The sequence below is a fragment of the Trachypithecus francoisi genome, unplaced genomic scaffold (assembly GCF_009764315.1).
Source record: "Trachypithecus francoisi isolate TF-2019V2 unplaced genomic scaffold, Tfra_2.0 Lachesis_group15, whole genome shotgun sequence".
NCBI lineage: Eukaryota > Metazoa > Chordata > Mammalia > Primates > Cercopithecidae > Trachypithecus > Trachypithecus francoisi.
Genome location: NW_022681460.1, coordinates 72217223 through 72242630, shown reverse-complemented (window position 1 = coordinate 72242630; position 25408 = coordinate 72217223). Strand labels below are relative to the sequence as shown.

At 41.3% G+C, this 25408-nt stretch overlaps 1 protein-coding gene across 3 annotated transcripts in view; it reads left to right on the top strand.

Moving 5' to 3' along the window:
• The window catches only part of STX11 (syntaxin 11), a 50286-nt gene that overhangs the window by 2447 nt on the left and 22431 nt on the right, over window positions 1–25408 (top strand). Inside the window, exons 1-2 of one of the 3 annotated variants that reach the window (XM_033235170.1) lie at window positions 8238–8352; window positions 8769–8888. The exons of 1 other annotated variant lie outside the window; for it this stretch is intronic. The gene's annotated coding sequence lies outside the window, so the exon portion shown is untranslated. Of the gene's footprint in view, window positions 1–8168; window positions 8353–8768; window positions 8889–25408 lie in introns of those variants that run through there. One more of the 3 variants, XM_033235169.1, reaches the window with a different exon arrangement.

The window sequence follows — 25408 nt, the reverse complement described above, 5'->3', positions numbered from 1 at the left end:
TTAAACTTTAACAATTAACTTGATTTTACTTTGTAAATTCCCATTTATGGGATAATGAAAATGTGGTATATAAACACAATGGAATACTATTCAGCCACAAAAGAATGAAATCATGTCATTTGCAGCAAAATGGATGGAACTGAAGGTTATTATGTTAAGTAAAATAAGCCAGACATAGGCAGATTTCACATGTTCTTACTCGTGGGAGCTTAAAAGTTCATTTCATTGAGGTATAGAGTAGAATGATAGATACCAGATGCTGGGAATGTTGTGTGAGTGCAAAGGGGGATGAAGAGAGTCTGGTCAAAGGGTACAAATTACAGTTGCATAAAAGAAGTAAGTTCTAATGTTCTGTAACAGTTCATAACTACAGTTAGCAACAATGTATTGTATATTTCAAATTAGCTAAAATAGGGAACTTGAAATGATTCCAACACATGGAAATGATAAATACTCAAGGTGAAGAATGCCCCAAATACCTGGACTTGATCCTTATACATTCTATGCATGCAACGAAATATCATATGTACCCCATAATATGTAAAATATTAGGTGCCAATTCAAAACACAGAAACATTTCTCATTTGTATGTTTCCATAAATTACCTTTTATGTAGAAAAGCTATATGCAAAAAGATTTGCCTGTGAATCTGGGAATATATTTCTAGTCTGCTTGTACTGGAGAACAATTATATGACATACAGTCTGGCTTCTTCATGAAGCTAACAAGTGGATTGAAATAATGATATGATAATATCACTAGGGAACATTTCTGTCAGGATTGTACTTATAAAATTTTCAGAGATGGGATTTAGAGACTATGCTCTAGCTACTAATTAAGAAAACTGTATTAGTTAAAGTCCCAAAGGGAAACGGATGGCATATTCAAATTAGGATAATTCAAGCAGAGGTTTTAAACAAGGGATCTATTATAAAGATATGGACAGGGTGGAGGGGAGCTGTAATGGAACCTTTGACTGGGAATCACGAGTTTGGAAAAGTATCTGAAACCAGGAAGGGAGAGAGAGACATGTAGAGGAGACCACCTTAGAGAAATTGGGATGTTTTCTTGAGGGGCACACACGAACTTCTATTTGGAATAAATTTCCTGACCTCATTCCCTGCCCCTGGCCTCCTGTCAGAGTTTTCCTATTGGCAGGAAAGCTATGGGGCACAGGCAGCTGTCAGAATAATCCATTCAGATCAGACTCCCAAGTCAGAGAACAGGTAGGAGGGAGGCAGAAAGTGGATTGGAGGGGCAAAAGAAGATCTCTGCACACATGCTGATGCTATACAAATCTGGAATTTATTTGTTCTCATTATTATATTCACTTATGGTAACAGGTGTTTACAAATCAGGTAGTAGCTTTATAAACATGCATTAGACAAGATCCTTATAGGAATTAAATTTTAAGTCATTTTTTAAATAATGGGGAAAGGACCCTAGCTTAAAAATCTATGCTCTGTAAGAAAAAACATCTTTTCTAACTATTAATATATGAGAGCTAGCTAGATATTCCCAGGTCTTGTTATGTCTAGGTGCCTCCCTCCAAAAGGCTGTATCAGGGCCTTCATCTCAGTGCTTACTATGGTCATTCATTAAATCATCTTTCAACAAATATTTATTGAGTGTCTCAAATGGTCTAGGTATTGTGCTAGGCTTTAGGTAAAAAGGAGTAAGTGAAACAGACATAATCCTTGCCTTCTTGAAACTTATGATTTAGTAGGTGAGTTGAATGATACAGACAAAGCTTTAACTAGTTTTGTGAGTCTGCATTCACAGAGGTAATAAAGAGCAACAGATTCACATGACCACTGAGTGTCCAAATACAATGTTTAAACATGAAAATTAGAGAGTTTACAGAGCAGCCGTTGAGGTACAAAAAAGTCACAGAGTTTTAAGCAGCATATTTTTTCTTTCCTGAAAGAAAGATCTTAAACTTAAATTTAAAGTTGGCCAGTTCTGGAAAAGCTTATTCAAATATCGTTTGTAAGATGAGGCAGAGGTGGCTACCAGAATCTAGAAAGTGCTGTCCAATATAGAAGCCAAATATTAATAACTGTCTACAATAATGGAAATAGTATATTCTGCACTGTCCAAAATAGTAGACACTAGTTATGGTGGCTGTTAAGTTCTTAAAATGTTGCTAATGTGGCTGAGGAACTGAATTTTAAATTTTATTTAATTTTTATTCATTTAGATTTAATTAGCCACCTGTGGCTATGGTAAAGAACAGTGCAAATCTAGAACAAGGTTTACTAACTGAGACTTGCTGAGCACAAGTTGCTTCATTTAACCTCATTTCCTTTTTGACAGGGTTAATAGCAGGGTCAATAATTTACTCATACAATACCATGTGTCCTGCAGGGTATGAAATAGAAATCAAAGATAGCCTAAGGAAAGTAAGTGTTGGCAAGGAGGTGGAGACACTGGAACCCTTGAACATTGCAGGTATAAATGTAAAATGGCTTGGTTGTTGTGGAAGATGGTATATGATAACTCTACAAAAAATTAAACATAGAGTTATCATATGACCCAGCAAATTCATTTCTGGGTATATACCCCTAAAAATGAAAGCAGGGACTCTAAGAGATATTTGTACATTCATGTTCATAGCAGCATTAGTCACAATAACCAAAGGGTGGAAGCAACCTAAGTGTCCATTGACAGGTGCATGGATAAACAAAATCTAGTATATACATACAATGAGATATCACTCAGCCTTAGAAAGGAAGGAAATTCTGACACATGCTCCATATAGCATGGATAAACATTAAAGACATAATGCCAAGTGAAATAAGCCAGTCACAGGAGGACAAATATTGTATGATTCCACTTATGTGAGGTAGTATGTGAGCAGTCAAATTCATTAAGGCAGAAAGTAAAATGATGGAATCTAGCAATTTCACTACTGGGTATACATCCAAAGGAAATGAAATCAGTGTGATGAGATTTCTGCACGTCCATGTTCATTGCTGCATTTTACAAGAGCCAAGATATAGAATCAACATAAGTGTTCAACAGTGAATGAATGGATAAAGAAAATGTGATATATATACACACAATGGGGTACTTTCAGCCTTACAAAAGAAGGAAATCCTGTCATTGCAACAACATGAATGAACCTGGAGGACATTATGTTAAGTGAAATAAGCCAGGCACAGAAAAACAAATACCACATGATGACATTTACATCTGGGATCTAAAAACATTGAACTCATAGAAGCAGAAGTAGAATTGTGGTTATCAAGGACTGACAGAGATGTTAGTAAAGAAAAAAAGTAGAATGGTGGTTGCTAATGGTAAGAGGGAGGAGAGACTAGGGAGTTAGTGTTTAACGGGTGCAAAGTTTTAGTTGGCAGGATAAGAACGTTCAGGATGGTGGTGTTGGTTACACCACAATGTGAATGTACCTGATTTAATGCCACTGTACACTTTAACATAGTTACAATGGTAAATTCTATGTTGTAAATATTTTATCACAACAATACAAGAAGTTTAAACATATTCTTTGCAAAGAGTTCTCGAACTAGCATGAAAAAGAGAAATGGTAGTTGATACGCAATGACTATTTGACTGAGAGCCGTGAAGGAGTTGCACCTCAGAAGGGTGGCTGTGTTAGAGGACCTTCCAACCCTGGCATTCAATGGGTTTATGAGCTCTGTAAATCAGGAACGGCACTAGTGTGCAGGATGATGGCCGCGGCTGACAGACCTCCATGCAATGGCCACACCCCGCACCCAGTGCCAACTCTGTTTTATCTGAGCTTCACCCTAAGGTCCTTATCAGTCATCACCTCTGAAAAACTCCAGACTGGAGGGGAGAGCTAAGGTTTCCAGAGAAATCTGTAAAACAAGAATAACCCAAGAATAAGCTGGGGTTTCAGCTGAGTGTGGGCAGATCAACTGCGGAAGATAATTTAGATTGGCCATACTCTAAACCCTGTCATCATGCGCCACCATGCCCAGCTAATTTTGTATTTTTAGTAGTGACAGGGTTTCTCCATGTTGGTCAGGCTGGTCTTGAACTCCTGACCTCAGGTGACTCACCCGCCTCAGCCTCTCAAAGTGCTGAGATTACAGGCCTGAGCCACAGTGCCCGGCCTTTGCTTTTAATTTCACTGATAAAATACATTATTGCCTCCACATTTACCGGCATCTCTGCAACACTTTCCTAGTAGCTGGGACATCAGGCATGCACCACCACACTCGGCTAATTCTTTGATTTTTAGTAAAGATAAGATCTCCCTATGTTGCCCAGGCTGTTCTCCAACTCCCGGGTTCAAGTGGTCCTCCTATCTTGGCCTCCCAAAGTGCTGGGTTTACAGGCTACCACACTCAGCTGAGATTAACATTTGAATCCATGAGGACGACTGCCTGAAAAAGTAAATTGCGGATGGGGAGGGAAGGGGAAGATTGCTGGGGATTATAAGTGGCATTTTGGACATGTTCAGTTTGGAGTTGTTTTCTCCTGTTACCAGGGACGAACTCTTTCTTCTATTTTACCCCAAATTTCCATTTGTGCATTGGATTGCACACCTGCTCGTCTACTCAAGAACATTGCTCCAGCATGTAACACATATTTTCGCTCCTGTATTATCCCTTTTTCCTTTCCTTTTGGTTCAGGCTGGTGAGTGTACAAACATGTATAACTTCTAATTAAAAAAACAAACGAACGAACTGCTTTGACTATATGATTCCTTCCAGTTTCTACTCCATTTCTTTGTCTTCATCTGCCATTTTGATTCTTTCTGGGGTCACTCCAAATAGGCTTTGGTCATCCCCCACTAAAACTCTTCTTACCAAGCTCACCACTGACTTCCATGTGGCCAAGCCCATTGCTCAGTTTTGGGTCCTAATTTTACACACTGTAGCAGCATTTGAAAGTTAATCGTTCTTTCTTGCAACATTTTTTTCATTTGGCTTCTGGGAACATGTTCTCTCATGGTTTATCTATCTCACTAATCAGAACTTCTCATTCTCTTTTTTTTGATTATCTTCCTAACCTCTGAACTTCGGAGCATGCCAGGACTCAGACTTCAGACATCCCCATTCTGTCTGCACACCATCTATAAGCTAAAGAACTCCAAATATATACCACCATCCCAGACTCACCTAACCAACCACCTTTGTGACAACTTGACAACTCCAAACTGAAGGTGTCCAATATGCCACTCTGAATCCCCAGCAATCTTCCCCTTTCTTCCCTATCCACAACTTAGACTCTTTTTCAGGCAGTCTTCTCCATGGATTCAAAGGTTAATCTCAGCTGAGCATGGTAACTGATGCCTGTTAACCCAGCACTTTGGGAGGCCAAGGTGGGAGGATCACTTGACCTAAGGAGTTGGAGACCAGCCTGGGCTAAAAATAAAAAAATTGCCAAGTGTGGTGGTGCATGCCTGTAGTCCCAGCTACTCGGGGGGCTGAGGCAGGAGGATCACTTGAGCAGGGGAGGTCGAGGCTGCAGGGAGCCATGATCATGCCATTGCACTCACTGCAGCCTGGGCAACAGAGTGAGATTCTATCTCAAAATAAAAATAAAAATAAAAAAATAGAAATAAAAATTAAAATGTCATCAGCAAGCACCCTCACATACACACCCAGGATAATGTTTTACCAAATATCGGCACCCCATGGTCCAATAAATTTAACACATCAAATTAACCATCACAGCTTTCTAACTCGCTGGCCTCTTTTCATCTTTGTCCTTTAATCTATCCTCAGCAAAACGGTAGATTAAAAAAACAACCGGCCACATCATTTAACTTCTCTGTTAAACATTCTTCAGTCTTCCTATCTCAATCAATGTAAAATTTAAAGACTATCATGACTACCAATGCCCTATATGCTCTATTCTCCACTCCTAGTCCCACCACCATAACTCTTCCTGGACTCTGTTTTGCCCTTGCTGATATTTCTCCCAGAAGCCAAGCATGCTCCTGCCTCAGGGCCTTTACATCCACTGATTCCTAGGCTTGAAATGATCTTAATCCCAACAGCTGCATTGTTTCCTCCCTCAATGATTCTCCTATCACAGAGGGCTTTGCAATATACCTTTTAAAAAAATATAACATACCTCATCCCTCTTATTTCACTTTCTTTTAAAATAAACTGTATTTTTAAGAACAGTTTTAGAGTTACAGAACAATTGCAAACGTAGTACAGAATTGCCATAGATTCCATTTCAGATTTCCCTATGATTACCATCTTACATTACATTCCTCACAACTAATTAATCAACCTTGATTCTTATTACTAATGAAAGTCCACACTTTATTTAGATTTCCTTAGTTTTTCCCCAAGTCCTTTTTCTGTCCCAGGATCCCATCCAGGATACCACATTACATTTTGTTTCACATCTCCTGAGTTTCTTCTAGGCTGCAGCAGTTTTTCAGACTTTCCTTATTTTAATTTTTTTGTAGAGACACCATCTCACTATGTTGGCCAGGCCAGGTCTCGAACTCCTAGCCTCAAGCAATCCTCTTGCTTCAGCCTCTCAAAGTGTTGGGATTACAGGCGACAGCCACAACGTCTGGACTGTACTCTCCTTACTTTTGATAACCTGACAACTTTGAGGAATATTGGTCCAGTATTTTGTAAGATGTCCCGCTATTGGAAGTTGTTTGATATTTTTCTCATTATGATACTGAGATTATGGTTTTCGGGGAGGGAGACCACACAGGTAATCTGCCATATTCATCACATCATATTGACTACACGCCATCAATGTGAGTCATGATTGTTGACGTTGACTTAGAACATCTGGTTGGGGTAGTGTCTGTCGGCTTTCTCCATTGTAAAGCTATTCTTTTCCCCTTTCCACATTGTACTATTTTGGAGGAAGTCACTGTGCACAGCCTAGGGTAGATGATCTACATAAATTATTTGGAATTATTCTGTATAGGAGATTTGTCTCCTCTCCGCCTTTTATTTATTTATTTATCTATTTATATCAGTGTAGACTCATGGATATTTTTTACTTTGGTTTGTAATCCAGTACTACCTTGTTCAGTTCGTTGCTCAAATGGTTCCATTTTTGGCAACTGGGAGCTCTTTCAGGTGGTTCCTGTGTTTAAACATCTCCCATCAAGGCAGGATTCATTTATTTTTATTTTTTATTTTTTTTCTTCTCATTCAATTGAGGCAGCGCCTCATTCTGTCGCCCAGGCTGGAGTGCAGTGGCGCGATCTCGGCTCACTGCATCCTTGACCTCCCGGTCTCAAGAGATCCTCCCACCTTAGCCTCCCGAGTAGCTGGGCTCACAGCGCGTGCCACCACGCCCAGTTAATTTTTTTTATTTTTTGTAGAGATAGGCTTTCACCATATTGCTCCGGCTGGTCTCAAATTCCTGGGCTCAAGAGATCCTCCCCCTTCGGCCTCCCAAAGTGTTAGGATTACGGGCGTGAGCTACCGCGCCCGGCCCGATTTTTCCTTTCTTGAGTATCACTTCCTTACTTCTCAGCCTCAGCCTTGTTTTTCAAGGTGCTTTACCATCACCTGGCACAATCCACACTGTTTATCTCTCCCTGTTAAAGTGCCGGGACCTGGAGGGAGGGTCTTGGCAGTGTTTTTGAGCGCGGTGTTATCCTGGGAATACAAGGGGACGCTCAGTTGATATCCAGGGAATGATGAGCCCGGCGGGTGTTGAGGCCAACTGGAGATGGGTTGGCCGGCCGGGTTCTGGGAAGGCTGTGCTCTGCCTCTGTGTGACCGCAGGCTCCTCGCCGGCCTCCTCGAGGGTCCTGCGGATGCAGGACTTGCTGCGGCCTCAGCAGCCACACCCACGCTCAGAGACCGCTTCCAGCGTCCTCGCCGCAGAAACGCAGCGGACTACAAATGTCACTGGCGCAGCGGGGATTCCCGGGGAAAGTCCATCGCACTCCCTGCCCTGGGGACCAAGGATGAGCGAAGGAAGTGTCTTGGGCGGCTAACCTCCCACTCCCCGCGCTGGTCCGCGCCGCCCCCGGGAACGCCCCGGGGCTCGCGGGAGTGGCTGGAGCGAGTCCCCGGCTCCTGGCGGTCCCGAGCGCACGGACTCCGGGTGGGGCGGGAACCCGCGCTCTGTGAGCCGGCTGCTGCCGCGCCCCGGCGCTGTCATCCCGGGGCGGGGCCTGGTCCCCAGCTGTGGTAGCTTCCTAAGTGGCAGGGGCTGAGCGGGCGGCGCACAGATGCGGCCGCGGCGGCGCGGAGCTCGGGCGGCCGTGGAGGAGCCCAGCCTCGGCCGCAGGAGGCGCCGGGAGCAGAGCCGCCGGGAGTCGCGCAACAGGTTTCCTTTCCTATCGCGGCGCCCACAGGGGACGCGCGCCCTGCGGGGAGAGAGGCTTCTCAGTTCGCGCTCTGGTTCCGGGTCCAGGTTTGTTTTTCTCTCCCTGAGCCCCCATTTCTCTTTCTGACCCCTCATTTCTCTTCCTGACTATTCGCCGTGCGCGGAGAGATCGGGGAGGCGGGCGGGCCGGGGCGGGGGCACTGTCTGGGCTCGGGACCCGCGGCTGTGCCTTAGTTGGGATTTTGGATCTGACGCAGGTCCTCACGCCGCCTCTGGGCACCTTCGGAAACACAGGATTGGGTTTCTCATATAAAGCGGAATGATTTTTTAAAATTACTTTTAATTTCAGAGGCTGAGGGACTTAGGATTTAGTGCTTCACAGGAATTATTTTAGGGATACCTGTCGGTAGGCTGCCTTTATCAAGTGTCCACCTAAGACTACTTTTATTTTAAATCGAAAGACTGAAGTGTTTTTTTGTTATCACCTCTTCACTTCCTATTAGGGTGACTGTGTCAAAAACACCAGAATGGGTGCTTCTTGACTTGAACTTGGCAGTGTCACTCAGTAGCCAGGAAAGACGGAGAAATTGATAGAGCCTTGGAGCAGTCCCTTCGCAGCCCACGTAAGACTTTGTTTTAGAAAAACTGAGAGAAGTAGTGGCAATGCCTGCGAGAACCACGCCGTCCTGAGAGGGAATTCTGCCTTTTTCTAGACTCCGCTGACACCAGCTGAGATCTGTATTACTTCCTGTGGTTCTCACGCGCTTGTTTCAGCCGTTTCTCAGCAAAGGGAGGAGCTGTTATTTACAGGTATCCAAAAATGAGTCACAGGGCTGCTCTCTTAATTGTGAGACTTTGTTAATGAACTTTTGAAAAGCGAGGCTTGCTCTGTCTGTATTTAAAATGAGACTCTAGACGTGAAATGCCTGCCCTGCTGACCTGGGGCAGTGGTATGGGAAGTGACGATTGAGTTTTCAGTTTCCTAAGGCGCCTCATGTTACAACATGCCAGTAAAGGTCACTGGGTTGATCTAAGATAACCACTAAAATCATGTGCTTTGCCACAGAAGCCCAAGAGAAAATTAATTTCATTATTCAATGACCATTTTGCTATCATTTTCACTGAATGGTAGAAATGTATCATTTAATGTGGTGGTTGTAAGTAACTCTCTAAAATCAAAATATTTCAGACAGTTTGTGTTTACTAAATTGGTGCCAAAACCACATGATGATTTTTGAAGCGGGTGGGTCCCAGCGGGAGCAGAGAAATTTAGAAGTTGAAGCTGACAGGCCCCACTGTGGTGGGTAGCAGCCCCTAGGAAGGGACTGCACACTATCTCAACACGGTAGAGAAGGGAGCATCGTCTTTACTGGAGCTGAGTTGAGCTGAATTCAGTCCCAAACAACAGTTAACAGGTACTTTCTCTGTGCCAACCTCTTCCCTGAACCTTGCTTGTACAACCATGAATAATAGGATCCTGCCGACAAGGTGCTAGGGTAAATCTATACCCAGAGTGAAGTTTCTGTCCCAATATAACTCAGTCTGCTGGGTTCCAGTGTATTTAAAGAGTAAACTCAGCAGATTACCATCCCTAGATCATTGTAGTTACCTTTAGTTAGCAGCGTGACTTTTAGGAAATGGTATGACTAATTAATAGGTTGTTTTGTTTTGTTTTTTTGAGACAGAGTCTTACTCTCTTGCCCCAGACGGGAGTGTAGTGGTGCAATCTTGGCTCACTGCAACCTCCTCCTCCTGCGTTCAAGCAATTCTCGTGTTTCAGCCTTCCAAGTAGCTGGGACTACAGGCACCCACCACAACACCCAGCTGATTTTTGTATTTTTAGTAGGGACAAGTTTGGCCCTGTTGGCCAGGCTGGTCTCGAACTGCTGACCTCGGGTGATCTGCTTGCCTTGGCCTTCCAAAGTGCTGGGATTACAGATGTGAGCCACTATGCCCCGCCTAATACTTTATAAATTTGTAACACTATATTGAAGAAAGTTTTTGATCATTGTTTTTGTAGTTCAAATCAATGTGTTTTAGCACATTATAGCCTTGTGAGCCAAAATGAATAAATCTACCATATCACGGTTTAGTGTTGCAATTGAAATCTGCTGAGACGATTTTGAACTTGATGCCCAAGTATCAAGGTTTGCAAGTTTCCCCAGTTTGCTAAGATATCCAACTAATAAAGGCAACACTGCTAAATTTCAGACAACTTTACCTTAATTTCCAAACTTTATTCCTCCTTTGAGAGCCCTAAAGTTACTTTTTCTATGACAAAGAAAGGGTTGAGTGTGTCATTCAGCATTGTACTCCCTGAACTCGTCCCAGGCTCGTCTCATGAGAAGTGTTGGGAAGTGTTTATTGATGAAATAATGAACCTTCATGTAGGAGGATGAATTGGCAGGCAAGTGGAAGGCTCGGTGACCCAGCAGAAGGAACAGCACCCATAGAGAAGTGAAACAGCACTGGACATTCAGGAAACTCCAGCCTGTTTAGTGACAGCACAGAGCGAGGGCTGGGAAGACAGGAAGGGCCAGATCACAAAGACCCCATGAGGGTTTATAGTACTGATCCCTTTGAACAAGTGAATGATATTGTCAGGTATGTATTTAAAAAATAATAACAAAAATTGGAATTTTAAAAATCTTAGATTAGATGACAGTGACATTGACTTTAGGGAGACACCTTGGAAACTGTTGTCATATTGCAGATGGGACATTAAAGAAGGCCTGAATCGAGCAGTGACAGTGCAGACGGGACAAGAGGGAAGGGGCTGGTAGAGGTTTAATAGGTGGAACCCAGTCGGGTGTATATTTGGAAGTGGGCAATGAGGAGGTGGGAGAAGTTAAGATGACTCCCACATTTCTAATGAATGACTAGGATAAGAATATCCTACTCAGTGGAATAATAGGTTTGGGCTAAAGGGTGGTGAGAAGCTCGCACAGTACTTGGCACATAATCAGTGCTCATTAGGATTTTTCAAATGAATGCCAGTAATAGCTAAAATTTATTGAGTGCTTATTATAGACCACACACTATCCTAGGCTCACTATGCGCATTAAGCCTTTTACTCCTCAGTACAATCCTGTGAGATAGGTACTCAAATTAACTTCTTTGACTGGTGAAGAAAGTGCAGTGTTAGTAACTGACAGAGCCAGAAATGGATCCCAAGCACTTGGTTCCATAGCTTGCATTCTGAAGCACTCTGCTGTGATGTGCTATTTTGATGGATGAATCAATGAGGATTTGGACTTTGTGGTAAGCTCAGGTTGAAGTCACTTTCCTGCCCCTAATAATTCTTCCTTATCCCAAGAATGGCCTTGATGCATAAGATGGGCCCTCAGTGTCCCTACTGTGCTACATGACATCCCACCCCCAACCTTCACTCCAAGAAATACCTGATTCATCTAGGAAGAAACCTGGAATAATCAGACATTTTTATCCTGGGAATTGAAACGTCTTAATGGAGACTCACAGTGTCTGAAGGTTCCAAGTGCTTCAGTCATTGCGTCTCCAGAGCTGCCTTGGTTACTACCCATCCTAAACACTGAATGCTCAACTTTGCATATTTCTCAGATGCACTCAATGTTTTGTTGCTAAGATCTTCCATAGGGAAGCAGAAAGGCTAGCAAGGGAGGTATTAATCTACAGAACAGGGTCAAATGGTGGAAGAACCACTAACAAATGCAGACAGGTACAAAACAACTCCAGATCTTACATTCCTGACTTGTGATCTGCCTTCCGAATCCAATTTTGTTCTAATTTTACCTTGAAGCAGGTGCCTTACCTGCCTCTAACTTCCAGAATCTTATTAAGTGAGGCTGGGCCTGCTGTGTCTCCTGTCCTCTTGATTTTGGCTTGGCAAAATAATTAAAGTATCTTGCATTCAGAACTTGCTTTCTATTTGGGGCACCTGGGTGCATTATTTAGTCTGAACAGCAGTATTTTGACCAACAACCCTGTCCACCCGCCCCCTGCCTCCCAAAAAAATGATCCCAACACTTAACTGTTCTCATTGTTTGATGATTCAACCTACCCTGACTTGGATTAATATCCTGATTTTTGTTCAGCAATCAGGGACTAACAATTGATCTAGGAAGAAACTGGAACAATCAGACCTTTTCTTCTGGGAATTTACATTTTAATGGAGACTGTCTGAAGGTTCCTAGAGCTTAAACCATTGTGTCCACAAAGCTGCCTTGGTTATCTTTTCCTCAAAGACCTCTACTTTGGACCACGTAAGGTTTAAAACGCCCAGTTAATGTTGTACCCAAACTGAATCAGCAAACTCACATTTGAACATTTTAAAGCTTATTGAAGCTTTAAAATGTTCAAATGTCCACTTTGGGAGGCTGAGGTAGGAGGATCGCTTGAGCCTGGGGGCAGCAGCAGGGGCAGGGGAGAACGTTGACATATCTAAAACTTGAAGTTTTAAAATATGTTCTCCACACATGAATCACATGAATTGAATGTTTTGTTCAGCATTTCTTCAGATTGATTGGGAAATCAGCATATTTATAGTTGCCCATGAAATGTGAGTGACATGAAGCCTTGCAGGATAATAGAGCCCACATGTCTGCCCCTTGGTCTGAGCTTTTATGTGCCTGCCTATAATTCATTCAGTGCTCAGATCACAAGAAAGGGAGGGGTTTTGGTTAATATTTCATGTGGGTTTGTCTTGGCTGTTCAATTCAACTGTGGTTTCCCTGAGAGAAGAGAATAGCTAGAGTTGGGGGCTCTGTTAAGCCACCTCTAAGACTCCTCCCAGTTCTAATAACCATTCTGTGACTTTTACTAATAATGAAACCATCTGTCAGAGTAAGCCATTTCTTGGCACTCCTTCTGAGTTTACGGATACCAGGCATTATCTATGTATTTCATTCAACTTCTTTGTAAGGCTCCATAATTTGGTAATTTTTAGAGTGATGTAGTTTTAGAATTGGTAATTTTCAGTTGCCCTTCTTGAGCTAATTAAATGTGTTTTAAAATTTAATCAATCTTTCTTTCTTTCTTTCTTTCTTTCTTTCTTTCTTTCTTTCTTCCTTCCTTTCTTCCTTCCTTCCTTCCTTTCTTTCTCTCTCTCTTTCTTCCCTTCCCTTCCCTTCCTTCTCTTTCTGTCTGTCTTTCTGTCTTTCTTTCCTCAGAGTTTTCACTCTTATTGCCTAGGTTGGAGTGCAATGGTACAATCTCCGCTCACCACAACCTCCGCCTCCCTGGTTCAAGCAATTCTCCTGCCTCAGCCTCCTGAGTAGCTGGGATTACAGGGATGCACCATCACGGGTGGCTAATTTTGTATTTTTAGTAGAGATGGGGTTTCTCCATGTTGGTCAGGCTGGTCTCCGACTCTCCACCTCAGGCAACCCACCTGCCTCGGCCTCCCTGAGTGCTGGGATTATAGGCATGAGCCACCATGCCCGGCCTCATTTCCTTCTTTCCAGTGGATAGGACGTCAAAATAATCCAGAAAATACTAAGTCTTCTAGAAAAGTATTTCCCATTTTGTGTACTTGTTTTACTTGTTCCCTGTTCAGGGATGCAAAGAGATATTCCATTACTCCTTGCAGAACTTATTGTGTAATCAGGTCACTTTCAGCTTTTCAGAGTAGTGACATAGCTCTGTTTTTATCTTCCTATGGAAACAGTAAGCAAATAGTTCTGTCTTCGGTTTCAGTTTCAGGATTGCAGCAATGTGCATCTCTTTTCATGGTTGTATTTCTAATTTTCTATTATGTACTTCGTTATGTTGATTAGTGACCCAAATCTGTTGATTTGAGGTAAGTAGGACATAGTATATTAGCTAAATTCTGTAATAGTACAACATTTCTCACCTCCTCCTCCCCTTTTCCTTGACTACTTCATGCTAAACCAACATATAATGATGTTCAGTTGATAATATTATTTAGCTGTTTATTGTTTATGAAGTACTGCCATATATATTATTTCTGTTAATTCTCATAACAGCCAGAAAGAATGGAAAAATAAGAATTCGTTGTTGATGTTGCCATTATCCACATTTTATAGATAAGGTGGGAAACACTTGGAGAGATTAAGCGACCACCCAAGATTGCCCAAGAAGTTAAGTGCCGAGTCCTGCTACATTATGCTGTCAGGACTTGACTGAAAGGCGCAAGTTCAGCGTCTCAGGTCAAGTTGCCAGGAAATAGACCTCGAGACTCAAGATTTCCATACGGGAGGTTTTTATTGGGAAGTGCTCTGGGGACAGCACACAGTAGGAGAGAGGGAAGCGGGATTGCACAGGGGGAGAAACTGAACTGTGGGGCATGCACAACAGCGGCCTCAACAGTGAGGAATGTGGAAGCTGAGATTGTTGTTCAGAATTGTTCTGCCTCCTGAGGCAAGAGGCTCAGCATTCGTACCCACATCAACTAATCATTGGATGCAGGAAGCAGCTGCCTTCAGTCCAGGGCAATTTCTGAAACTGGGAGCCTTCAGCAGCCAACCTTCCTAGTAACTGGGGGACTGAGGATCTTGGTCCGGAAGGGGATCTGGATACCACATCATTTACTACATTTGTAGCCAAGAGAGCATCCTCCTCTGCAACGGCCTTGCTTGTGTCTGATGACCCAGACCATCACCGTGCAAAGTGGAGCCCAGAAAGTTGTCATTTTTGTCCAAGTCCCTTAAGGATTTTAGAGTAACCGACCAGAGAGCAAGACAAAGTAGTCTTAATCCCAAGAAGATTAGGAGCAGGAGAGCCAGGGAGAGTAGACCGTGGCGAGGGCAGTAGTGGTGTTTAACAAAGAAGGCTAAACTCTGGCGTCCAAGTAACAAACAACTGTGGCTGTCCAGACCCAGAACAAAAGTATGGCATACACCAGTCCTTGCTGTAATGCTAGGCTTTAACATTGTCAAATGTTAAACAATTTTGTGATATTTGGATTCCCCCCCCACTCTCTTTCAAGCCCTTGAAAGTCCTCAAACCAGTCCAGTGTGTCGTCTGTAGATTATAACCTCAGAATCTCACAATCTCAGTATGTAGTCTGTAGATTATAACCTTCAGAATTACCAAGGATATTTCAGTACAAAAAAACAGGGGTAAAAGGAAAAAAAGAAAAGAGAAATAAAAGTCCAAGGTCCCATTCTAGATCCACTGGAATAGAATCTAGGGGTGGAACTCATGAACTGACATTTTCAACACATTTTCCCCAGATGATTTTGATACATGCTATAGTTTGAGAACCTTCACCCTAAACTCTTAGGCCTTTCATGGTGACCAATTCTATTGAGATTTTTTCAGATTATCCAGAAGTCATGGGAACCATGAGACAGCAGAGGAGCACCGGAGCCTTAGTCCCAGCAGGCCTGGTATAGTGAGAGTCATTCCTTGTTTTTCATTTAAATTCTTGATGTGGCCAACAGACAGCACAGCCCAAATTCCTTTGCTGGCTTCTGACCAAGATTGCAAGAGGGAGAGAGGTGTCCCTGGCTTGGCCTTATACTATCTTAGATAGCAGAGTGAGAGATGCCAAATTTTTTGAATAGTTGCAGATGGGGGACGGGCATCAGTGAACTTAGAGGAATCAGTAAACTTTCTAGGAGAATAAAGAAGGTTTCAGGAAATCTTATGCCAGAGGAAGCTTTGAGGTGCTGTCTTAAAACTTTAATAACTATCTAATAGGATCAGAGATAACTTACAGGAGAATGTTAAACATTCATAAATGTGGGATAGTATATTATCTGATTCACTGACCTTGGCAATGATTTTTTCTTCAAAGGGAAAAGCACTTTTAAGCTTACCAGTTTTTACTCCTGAAACACCAAATTGCTGTGGTTCCTCCACATCCCATGCTTCGTGCCTTTGCCGAAGTTGTCTGTGCCTGGGTCCCTTCCCCTTCTCCCTACCAAGCTAACTCTTTTTAAACCTTTTAGGGTAAGCTCAGACCACCTTCCCTCCCCTTTGGCCAGACTGACTTCTAAAAGTATTCCCATAGATCCCTCTATTATGGTATTTATTATCATTATTCTCTCTAACAGCCTATAAGAGCAAGAACAGTCTTTTTCATTTTCGTGTACGAGAGACCTAGCTGCATCAAAAATGAGGGAAAAAAATAACGGTTCTGGTGAGCATATCTATTCAACAACTATTTATTGAGGCTTTTCTTTTTTTTTTTTTTTTTTTGAGACGGAGTCTGGCTCTGTCGCCCAGGCTGGAGTGCAGCGGCCGGATCTCAGCTCACTGCAAGCTCCGCCTTATTGAGGCTTTTCTGTATGCCAGGTGCTCTGGGGTACATGGTGCAGATACAACAGGTACAGCTCCTGGCCCCATGAAGCTTATGGGCAAGCAGAGAAGATAAGTAACAACTGAATATATTATTAAACAACTAGCAATAAAATATGGTGAGTACCAGAAAAAGAGAAGTGAAATTATAGAGCTGGAAACCCAGCCTCGTCTAAGGTCAGAGGAAGTGTTTCATTTTCCTGAAATATAATTTATATCAAAATAGAAGTTACGGGGTTGTCTTTGGTTATAAGAGACTACTTTTTAACAGAGGAAGATCTTTTGGTTGAGCTAGTTCAAAATTGAACAAGTGTGTGTGTGTGTGTGTGTGTGTCCCGTATGTGAAAAAAGAGCGTATGAGAAAACAGCACTTTCATTTAATGAGGTAAAATAGGGAACAAGGAACAGAGAGGGAAGTTTCTGTGTGTCTCATTCAATGCACCATTGCTAGAAGGTACTTTGTTAATATTTTAATATGTAATATACAGTGGAAGAAAATAAATGTAAAGCTCTGAAAATCGTGAACTTACATCACAGCCTTTTAAAAATTACTCTCAAGGATCTAATTACTACGGCCTAGGAGCGTGCTTGACAGGTTTGCTTTTGGGTCTTGTTGGAGACCGTAGGTGAAGTGCATTGCCCCAGAAGTCCATATCCACTGAGGTTTCTTATCTTTCCAGGTCACTTTTGAAGCCCTGGGTGAAGAGGCCACAACCCCAGTTTTGCAATTTTCAGCCTCCACCCAGCTTGGTGGCTCATGCTGGTCCTTTTTCTCCTTTTCTGGCCTGTTCTTGTTTTTTAAAAAAAAATATGATTTTTGAGAGACAGAGTCTTGCTCTGTCACCCAGGCTGGAATGTAATGGCACGATCTCTGCTCACTGTAACCTCCGCCTCCCGGGTTCAAGTGATTCTCCTGCCTCAGTTTCCCAAGTAGCTAGGACTACAGGTGTGCACCACCACACCCAGCTAATTTTTGTATTTTTTTTAGTAGAGATGGGGTTTCACTATATTTGGCGAGGCTGGTCTCAAACTCCTGATGTCAGGTGAACCGCCTGCCTCAGCCTTCCAAAGTGCTGGGATTACAGGAGTGAGCCACTGTGCCTGGCCTTTTTAAAAATTATTTTTGTACCTGCTTATTTCTTCCCATAAATTGTAAGCTTAGGGTAAGGATTGAGACTTCCTGATTTTTAACTTTTGAACCTTTGCAGCTCTTCTGCTGCAATTTATTTACATTTATTATATTAAATAGATAAAGGACCTTAAGTTTAATATATAAGTTAGCAGGCAAATCTTAGGTTGAAAAAGTAACCAGATTGGTTCTCTAGTGAGAACCTATTTCTTGTTTAACCTGACATCACAAAGCAAATAGGCCAAGTGCTAACATATGCATATTTAACCTGTGAACCTCTACGTTAAGTACTAAGAATACCAACCATTGGCTGATTGCAGGGAGGGAGGAATTAATTCACCATAAAGCAGCACTTCTAGATGTAGGTGGAGTTATGTAATGCTCCGCTGTGTCCCCTTTAAGTGGATAAACATATACATACCATTCAGCATCTTGACCACACTGACACCAAAAAAAAAAAAAAAAGGAACTAAAAAGTATAGTGCTAGTGAAAATTTAACTCAGGCTTGTAGTGTGACTTCACGTGAATGGATGTGTGAGGTCCTGTGATGACCATTTGCCATGTATTTTCATATCTTTCCTCACCTCCTTTGGCATATTCCTTGGTTTATCTCAAGTATAACTTGATTCATGTTCTCATTTTTTGTCTTGCTTTTACCATAAATATTATATGAAGGAGCATATGAATGGTAAGGAAATAATTCTAGACATTTGTTCTTGTACTTTTTATTTTGTATAGGTTGAACTTGGTTCATTGCTGAAGTGTAGGTAGTGATTTTAACCACTGTGAATCCAGTTGAATACTTTATTAACTGCAAATGAGCTCCATTTTTATATTTTCATTAAGAATTTGAATTTTTAAATAAGAAGCGATGATGGTAAAATGGAGTATTTTCTCTTTTTGGAAGTAAACTCGTTAGAGGATGAAACATATTCCTTAAGGAATCAAAGTTATAATAGTGTCACTTCATCTGAAAAGATTAACAGTTAGTGGAGGAAAATCCTGTTTAGTCAGCATATTTTTGGTATTGTTTAATTGGAAAATTTATTTTTTTTTCCTTTGAGACAAAGTCTCACTCTGTTGCCCAGGCTGGAATGCAGTGACATGATCTCAGCTCACTGCAACCCCCACCTCCTGGGTGCAAGCAATTCTCGTGCCTCAGCCTCCCTAGTAGCTGGGATTACAGGCGCCTGCCACCATGCCCAGCTAATTTTTGTATTTTTAGTAGAGACGAGGTTCTACCATGTTGGTCAGGCTGGTCTCAAACTCCCGACCTCAGGTGATCCACCCACCTCAGCCTCCCAAAGTTCTGGGATTACAGGCATGAGCCACCGCACCCGGTGGCTTAAGAAAATTTCTGAAGTTATTAACTGCCTTTTGCTGCAACTTCAAGTGCTATGGATAGTTTGCCTTTCTGCTGACATCTAGATACCTGTACCCACCACTGTTAACAGCAGCATAAACACAATAAATATTTTTATTAATAGGATGTTTTCTCTCTGAAATTCCTATTATTTGGAATTTGAATGTAAAGGACTGGACCTCTAAGCTCCTTATCTTTACTCTTATTTTTTCACCTCTTTTTTCTTTCTTTCCCCTTTATAGAAAAGGATCTTCTATTTTTCTGCCTGTAAGATATAGGTCAGTAGGTGGAAAGTAGGTGAAGGAGGAGGGTTTGAAGATTCAACATTCCATGTAAAAATATTCACTGAATCCTCCTCTTTTCAGTTGGGTACCTCTACCGCAGTCTAGATTCTCTTTTACCCTCTTCAGAGTCTAATCTGTCATCTGTCTGTTCTTCTGCCCAGGTGGAACAGAGGATGGAGGGCACTCCCACTTCTTTAAAAAGCTTCTATCCAAACCCAACTTGTTACTACCCCACCATCACGCCCTTTTCCATAGGTACTCGGACTTTTATTATGAGTTCTGAGTCTTTAGGAGTTTATTTGATGGTGTAACTTTAGTTGCTTCTTGTACTTCTCCATTGTTCACTGAGGATTTAACTTTCTTAAATCTGCTAGACCAACTTTCGTTTTTCTGTTTGCTTCATAATTTCCAAAATTGTGTTGCTGCTTTCTTCTCTCTTGTTTATCCTAGTTGGCTTATGCCTTTAGAAAGTTTCTTTAGTGGGGTTTTGGAAGGGAGCAAAAGTAATGTTCAATTTGCTGTTTTATCCAGAATATAGAAGGCATCTTCAAAAATGCAAATATGTTTTCTGGATGGAGGAGTATATTAAGCTATTAGCACTTACAAGCAGATATATTCATCAGAACAGTTGTTTACTGCCTTAAAACGTAGAGGATGGATTATAGGCATGGGATGTTCTGATGGACAAATTTGAATTTGGATAGGGGATGGGAAAGGTTGAGGGACATCTCTGGTTGGAGAACATCTCCAGAAGGAAGGCAGGATAAGGTGGCATGCCATGGTGGAGTTTCTGTAGGCCAAGACAGGTTAAGAGCAGTAAGTAAAAAATTACTTGACTATTATTTATACATTTTCTGGTTGATATTCATAGAAAGTGTGTATGTTTACCAACATGAGTGACAACATAAGTATTATCTAAGAAAATACCTGCATTTGTTGAGAACTCATTCACCATGTGTAAATACTTTTTGAGGTTCATTGTCTTATTCTAGTTTGCTCAGTGCTAGGAGTCCCATGCAGGCTTATTCGATTCTGCATCCTTACTTAACCACTAAGCTATTCTTTGTGTCATAGTTGATACCAGTGATTGAAGTTAATAAATTCGTTGTAAATACATATAAAACTTTGGTTTCAACTGTGTCTATATTTAAAACGTCTCATCAGTCTTTCAAATTTGTAACATTTTAATTTATTTCTTTAAAAATGCTTTATGGGCTAGGCATCATGGTTTATGCCTGTAATTCCAGCACTTTGGGAGGCCAAGGCAGGAGGATTGCTTGAGCCCATGAGTTTGAGACTATCTTAGGCAACGTAGTGTGACCACATCTCTACAAAAATTTTAAAACTTAGCCTATGGCGAGACCCCATCTCTACAAAATATTTTATTTACAAAATTTTTTTTAATTTTTGTTTTTTGAGATGGAGTCTTACTCTGTCATCCAGGCTGCAGTACAGTGGCACAATCTTGGCTCACTTGAACCTCCGCTTCCTGGGTTCAGGCGATTCTCCCTGCCTCTGCCTCCCGAGCAGCTGAGATTACAGGCACTTGCCACCATGCCTGGCTAATTTTTGTATTTTTTTTTTTAGTAGGGACGGGGTTTCTCCATGTTGGCCGGGCTGCTCTTGAACTACTGACCTCAGGTGATCCACCCTCCTTGGCCTCCCAAAGTGCTGGTATTACAGGCATGAGCCACTGCGCCTGGCCGCAAAGTTTAAAAATTAGCTGGGTGTGGTGGCGCATGGCTTGTAGTCCCAGTACTCAGGAGACTGAGGTGGGAGGATTGTTTGAGCCCAGCGGGTGGAGGCTGCAGTAAGCTATGATTGTGCCACTGCACTCAAGCCTGGGTAACAGAGCAAGACCTTTTCTCTCTCTCTCTCATAAAAAGGTTTATGTTAAGTTTTTTTTTTTTTTTTCTTATCTAGAAAATATATTTTAAAAGTACTGGGACCACCTATCTTTTGTTCACCAAGCTAACCTCATCATATGCCTGGCACATAAATACTCAATAAATACTTGTTGAATAAATTCATGAAAGTCCCTGTCAGAGTAGCCTGTGCAGACATGTGTCCTGAAAGATGTGGATAAGAATATCAATCACATAGTCTACTTTATGAATATTCCTTAAAAGCTCATTAAAAGGCTTCCCAACTTGGTTTATAAAAATAAAATAAAGCTAATGGATGCCATTGTTTCTATGCTGTTGTGTATATTTTAGCTAATAGAATTGAGGTATTTTAATATTATGTTAAAATCAAATGATAAAGAATACTCAACAGTAAGTAAAAGTGAAAGTTACGGTATTTAAAGTTGTACGCATTTCATGATTTCTGGGAATTATTCTGCACGGATACTGATAGTCTGTTCATGAGAGAACAAATTATATTACTTTTTATGGAATTTTCTGCACTTTTGGATGTATAGAAAGATATCTACTGATTCCCGTGATAAACATTACCAGTATCACTGCAAACATGCAACATCCCTTTTATCCAAATTAGAAGCTCACATATAAGGGAAAATTAAAAATCTGTTAGTACTAAAAGATGTTTAAGATTTTTTCAATACCTATAGATGTTGAGTCTATATAACTTTATTTTATTTTATTTTTTATTTTTTGAGACAGAGTTTTGCTCTTATTGCCTAGGCTGGAGTGCAGTGGCACAATCTCGGCTCACTATAACCTCAGCCTCATGGGTACAAGTGATTCTCCCGCCTCAGCATCCCAAGTAGCTGGGATTATAGGTACATGCCACTATGCCCGGCTAATTTTTTTTATTTTTGGTAGAGATGAGGTTTCACCATGTTGGCCAGGCTGGTCTCGAACTGCTGACCTCAGGTGATCTGCCTGCCTTGGCCTCCCAAAGTGCTGCGATTACAGGTGTGAGCCACCGTGCCCAGCCTATATAGCTTAAAAGAGCACAGTTGCCATGGAACAGTTTTCATTTGGGGTAAATGTATAAGAAATGTGATCGACTGCTTTTTAGTTGGTTTTGTTTTGCAAGGGGGTATTGGTTATTTGTCTTCTTTGACAGGTACAATGCAATATATCCACTTTGAAGAAAAATTTTCTTTACAATAAGTGAGTTTGTTTTCTTAGCCCCTTTTATATAATGAGTACAAAGCACCTAACTTCTGTCTTCCTGAAGTTTAGGCTGAATAGAGCATTAATATGCTGTCACTTGAGTTATAGGAGTAATATAAAAACTAATAATAGGATCATTCTTTGGTTTTATAGAACCATTTAGATCATATGATCTGCACATGCTTCCAAAGGAGTAGTACTTATAGTATCTTCAATAAGCTAACTGATAAATTAACTGATTATGGATGGCAGTAGTTCAAAGTAATAATTCCTAAGACTGTGTTTGTAAAATACTTTAAAGTTTATGAAGTGCTTTTAGGTACATAACCTACGTTACTTAACAACCAAAAGGTAACCCTTGTGAGGTAAGTAGAGTTCTTACCATTTTACAGATGAGGAAACTGACAGAGATGTTAAATGTCTTGCTCAACTTTATGCAGCTAGAGATGGAAATGGGAATAAGCCCTCGCTTACCAGGCCAAGTACTCTTTCTCTTACATGGCATTTGCTTTTCAGATGATATTAGCAGCAGTAGGAGTATCTACCCTTTGCTTATTTTTTGGAAATAGTACTTTTAAGGCTTCTATCTGTTAGATGAAGAAAAGATCTTTTCACTACTTGAATCTAACTAAAAAACTAAACACAACCTACCAGCACTAACAATGAAACATTAATTGGTGGTGGGGGTGAGGGGAATACAGCTTACCTTTATGAGACACTTATGAGGAAGAGATGTTCAATGTATATGTAATGCATTAAAATTGTTAACTTGTTTCCAAAAGAAAACCTAGCCGCTAATTTTATAAACATTAAGTCTTAAAGAATATCAGTCCTCAGACTGGCTTAGACACTTCAAGATTCTTTCGCAATGTGTGGAATTGGGGTAAACATCTTGAGATTCTTAAACATGAAAGCACACGTGAAGATTTTCTTGTATTCTAAAATTTCCTTTTCCAAGTTTCCCTCAGTCTTCCTTTCTTTCTCTTTTCTTTTCTTCTTTTTTCTTTTTTCTTTTTTTTTTGAGGTGGTCTTACTCTGTTGCCCAGGCTGGATGGAGTACAGTGGTGTGATCTTGGTTCACTGCAACCTCGGCTCCCCAGGTTCAAGTGATTCTCCTGCCACAGCCTCCCAAGTAGCTGGGATTACAGGCATGTGCCACCATGCCCAGCTAATTTTTGTAGAGACGGGGTTTCACCATGTTGGCCAGGTTGGTCTCCAACTCCTGACCTCAAGTGATCCACCTGTCTTGGCCTCCCAAAGTGCTGGGATTACAGCCATGAGCCACCGTGCATGGAACCCCCATCTCCCTTCCCACTTCCCTTCCTTTCCCTTGCCCCTTCCCTTCCCTTCCCTTCCTTTCTTTCCTTCCTTTCTTTCCTCTCTGTCTACCTCTCTCTTTCTTTCTTTTTACCTGACTTTACCTGCACAAAACTTTTGTTGATGGAAAGTACGGTGTGACTTGCCCTGTGGCCCTGCACCTCTGAGGGATGCCCCTGGGAAGAAGAAATCCTAGAGAGCTCCTGTGATTTTCCAGGCAAACAAACTAAATTTCACAGTAGCAGGATTGGTTCTTCTGAACACTGTCTCTTAAGTGTTCACAACCTTCTGGTATTGAAAAGAATCTGGAAGAATATGTATTATATTTTATCATTGGTTATTTTATAGAGTTATTATATATAGTTGTATTAGATGATGGAAAATTTTTACTTTTCATGTTTAACAATTCTGTCTTATTTGATTTATTATTACAGGTTGAGTATCTCTTATCTGAAATGCTTGGGACTAGAAGTATTTTGGATTTCAATTTTTTTTGGATTTTGGAATATTTGCATATACATCATGAGGTATCTTGGGAATAAGACCCAAATCTAAACATGAAATTTATGTTTCATCATTGAGAACACTTGGACACAGGGTGGGGAACATCACACACCAGGGCCTATCGTGGAGTGGAGGGAGCAGGGAGGGATAGCATTAGGAGATATATCTAATGTAAATGACAAGTTAATGGGTGCAGCACACCAACATGGCACGTGTATACATATGTAACAAACCTACATGTTGTACACATGTACCCTAGAACTTACAGTATAATAAAAAAAAGAAACGTATGTTTCATATATACCTATCCACATAGCCTGAAGATAACTGCATACAATGTTTTTAATAATTTTGTGCATGACGCAAAGTTTATGTACATCGAACCATCAGAAAACAAAGGTGACTATGTCAGGCACCCACATGGACCATCTGTGCTTGCTTGGTATCACTATCATTCCTGACTCTGAGTTTACATGCTACTGATAAGCAATCATTTCTCTCTCTTATTTTCGTTTCTTTTTTATTGTCTTTTTTTGAGATAAGAGCTTGCTCTGTTGCTCAGGTTAGAGTGCAGTGGCACGATCACAGCTCACTGAAGCCTCAACCTCCTGGGCTCCGGTGATCCTCCCATCTCAGCCTCCCAAGCAGCTGGTAATACAGGTGTACACCACTGGTCTCAGCTAATTATTGTATTTTGTTGTAGGGGTGGGGTTTCACCATGTTGTCCACAGCTGGTCTTGAACTCCTTGACTCAAACAGCCTGCCCACCTCAGCCTCCCAAAGTGTTAGGATTACAGGTGTGAACCACCACGCCTGACTACAGTTGCTTTCTTAGACTTATTCACACATAAGTACTTAATGGTAAAAAAAAAAAAAATAACATACCATTAATACAGTGAAAAAAATAATGTGTTCAGGGTAACTAAGCCCAGTAGCATCACCAAATACCTGCATCCACGTTAACAGCAACAACAATGGCAGGCTTTCAGTCTCCATGTGCAATTATGTATTTTGATTAAAAAGTTATTGTACACTGTATTTTTTTTAGGTGAGAAGAAACATCAGTAATAGTTGAGGGACCAGAGAGTGGGTCCTCTGAGGATGAGGAGGCATCCTGCTGGATGGCCTTTTAAAATGTTTCCTCCAGAGTCATTTGCCTCATTAACATTGGTTTTTGTCTTGGAAGTCTCTTTGACTTTATAAACTGACATCATTTCTTGT